Raw genomic sequence first — 3,931 nt, forward strand, 5'->3', positions numbered from 1 at the left:
GAATTTCTGTTTCAAGAAATGAGCCAAACCAATGGAGAAAAACTGTAAAACACTAACAGGCATTAAAAGACAAACATTTCACATATCCTAGCTCATGCATGATGAAGTGCTCCTCCAGCCCAACTGCAACATCAACAGTTTCTTTCACCAGTGACTCTTGGTTCCTTCCACCTTCCCCTGAAACAATGAGAAGGCCATCATCAACTCCAGTAGCCTCTTCATTCAAACTGGTAGTTTAAAAAACAACAAACATAATGAAATATTTAGTAATTACACAAATACTGTTACTATTCCAAGCTAGGATGGCAAAGACACAACAAAGGCAACAATGTAATGTTTAACCTAAAAAGGAAGTTATATTGTTTTTTGTTTTTTTTTGTCAGTAGGCTGTAATTAATTATGTGTGATTATTTATTTTATTTTTTAATGACTGACAGACAGCACTTATATTTTTATAGATGTTGGTGTTAGTAGTATTAGTTGACTTTACTGCAGAATATTCATTTAAATGTCCCCGCCCCCACCTCAGCTACTCAGACCACATCTCTGTTATGCTGATTCCAGCGTACAGAAAAGCTTTTCAGACTCGACAGACTGGTTCTGAAGCAGATTAGAACCTTGCCGGCAGGAGCCATTTCTGCTCTCCAGGACTGCTTTGAGCAGACTGAGTGGCGAATATTCAGAGAGGCTGCAGCAACTTGCAACTCCATTAGCTTGGAGGAATATATGGCATCGGTTACCAGCTACATCAGTAAATGTGTCTTCAGAATGGGCGATAAGGCAGTACTAAGAGAAGCAAGGGCCAAACTGTCTCGGCAATCAGAGAAGCAAAGCGTGCACACTCCCAGAGAATCCACAACCATTCCACTACAGTTTGTCTACTGCCCAAAACGCTTAATAGATGATGCCATCACCACCTCTCTACATCTAGCTCTCACTCACCTGGATAAAAAGACACATATGTCAGAATGCTGTTCATAGACTTCAGCTCAGCATGCAATACAATCATTCCTCAGACCCTGATTAAAAAAGCTGAGTCTGCTAGGACTGAATCACTTCCTCTGTAACTGGATCCTGGACTTTCTGTCAGAGAGACCTCAGACAGTCTGGATCGGAAACAGTTTCTCCAGCACCACCACTGGAGCTCCCCAAGGCTGTGTGCTTAGTCCATTGCTGTTCACTTTGCTGACCCACAGCAATGCACAGCTCAAACCACAACATCAAGTTTGCTGATGACACGACCGTGGTGGGTCTTATAAGCAAAGGCCATGAATCAGCTCATAAAGAGGAGGTGCATCAGCTAACGGATGGGTGTAAAGTCAACAACCTGATAAAATACATTTTATCGACACACAAAGATCATATAAAATATAGTAAATCAAAAGCCAGAAAAATGTAAGTGAATAAACCTAATTGGTTCTCGCATGTAAGCGCTTTGAGTGCCTAGAAAAGCGTTATATAAATGTAAGGAATTATTATTATTATTATTATGTCGCAATAATTTAAGGTGCAATCTTTGTGAAAACGTAGTGTCGTATGTCTGTACGTACACTACATGACAATGTTTGAAACACAGCTTGCAAAGAAGTCATATTTAATGCAAGCATCTCATTTGATCCACATGAGCAGCATTTATAAGATTGATTGATTACTCAAGGCTGTAAACACATTGAGGGGGACCAGCAGGGACGTACATTTTTTCTAACAGTAGGGAGGGGGGACAATAAACGTAAAATTTCTCAAGAGCAGTTTTTGAAGGCGACACAATAATAACACAGCTAAAATTGTACTTGTAAGGATATGTATACACAGAGGAACTCCTTGATACTATTGATTTTGAGATGATGATTTTAATGAGTGCGCACACTTAAAACATGTCTCTCCTCTCACTCAAAGTGTGCATGTGTGTGCACAAACTGTGTCCTGTGCAGTCGTAAAGAGACCATAATCACTTTATCCGATGTTTAAGTGAATAAAATAGCCAACTGACAGCCTGGAGTTCCATAATTATTGACTTCGTTCTCTCTCACTGGACTTGTGTGTGTGATATAAAAGAAGAAAGCATTTAGACAAAAGCACTGTTAGGCAAGGGAGGGGAAGACTCAAATTGTCTTTATACTTAAAAGGCATTTTTGCACCATTTGCGTTTGTGTTGTTTTAATACTTACACAATTATGTAAATATATAACATGGTATAAACAGTATAAAACATTATTTACGATACACAGCATGGTTTTTAAATCATATTTTTAGGGGGGACAGCCCTCAAATCAAATCAAAAATAATATGAGTATGAGCTGAATAAAAAAATTGTCCTTTTTCTGCCAATTCTGTAGATTAATTTAAAGATATTTTCTCTATAATGTAACTCTTTCGTACATGTTATAAGTTAATTTATGTACATGTGCAGTCATTCAGTTCTATTTAATTGCGTCTGAAAGTGTTTGGGGTTTCTTTATTGACATCAGAATGTTTTAACATGTTCTAAACTCTTCTTAAAGTCATTATTTTTGTTTGTTTATTTGTTTTGTATTTATTTATTTTATTTATTTATTTTTTGGAATATCTGGCGCTATCCACTCTGCCAGATGTTTTTGGCTTTTAAAACTCTCAGTGAATAGCTGACTTAGGATTGTGCATGGACATTTTCATAGAAATCTGATTACTCTTAGACAATACAGGTTCTCATGGAGGACATATGGGAATGTAAATCAGCTGCTAAATGGACCATCTCACTATTCATTTGCATGCTGCCATTGTCCCCTTGGTTTGTTCTTTTGGCTGATTCCCCTTGACCCCCAAGGACAAACCCCACAAACGAGTCAACCTGACCTTAGCACAGCTGACCTCACCTTCACTCCTCCCTGACAGAAAAGAGCCTGGACTTGCATTGGTACCTCAGACCACAGTCATCTCTGCCTGGAACTGCACAATCAATCCTACTATTACATATTAATTCCCCTATTAAATTTAAATTTGAAATCAATCATATTAGAAATGAATTTTTTCTGCCTTGAGCAAGAGTATTTAAATAGGCCACTGTTTCTGTTTTAAATATTTTGGAAATTTTATTTTTAACTACTGTTTTAAAGCACTTTGCAAATCACTTTTCAGGTATTAAATATTCTTTCTTTTCTTTTTCACTTTACTAACATTTTGCTAAATATTATATATTGTTAAACATTGATATTATAGGTTGAACTGAACCCCAGATAGATAGATAGATAGATAGATAGATAGATAGATAGATAGATAGATAGATAGATAGATAGATAGATAGATAGATAGATAGATAGATAGATCTGGGCATGTCAACTAAAAACTGCTCCACGGGTTTTGCTCAAACCCCTCATTAATATCCTTTATTATTGCTCAGTTCAATGTTAATGTCTTGCTGAAGCCCCTGTGCCAGCAGCTGCAGTCCCACCGCCCCGTGCTCCTTTCTCACCCTCCTCTCCTCTTGTGTGTTGTCCAGCTGCTGGTGCTCCCTGACCTCCTGACCCTCACTCCTGACCTCAGTGAGTCTTTCCCACGCCACACCCTTTTGTGTGAAGTTTGCCATGGCATCACAGTGGTCAGTGGTGATATATGTGCTATACTGCTAAAGGGACATTTCATAAAGGAAGTGATTTGACTTAGAGTCACTAAGCCCAAAGAGTCAACACACTAGAGGGGCTTAGGAATATATTTAGGAAATCACACTGCATCCTCCCAGTATTTGATAAGGTGTAACTTGGGTACTTGTGTAACGTGGGCACTGGGGCATTTACTGGCCCAAAAGTGCTTGTAGACAAGTATCTATGATATTTTGTACTATAGATATGGCATAGGGTCTTTCTTCAATGAATGAAAAATTATATTCAAATTATATTCCTAAAAGCTCAGAAAAGTAAAATGACACATTTTCTCAATAAGCTACATGATTTAAAGC

The sequence above is a fragment of the Carassius carassius genome, chromosome 24, assembly GCF_963082965.1.
Source record: "Carassius carassius chromosome 24, fCarCar2.1, whole genome shotgun sequence".
Lineage (NCBI taxonomy): Eukaryota > Metazoa > Chordata > Actinopteri > Cypriniformes > Cyprinidae > Carassius > Carassius carassius.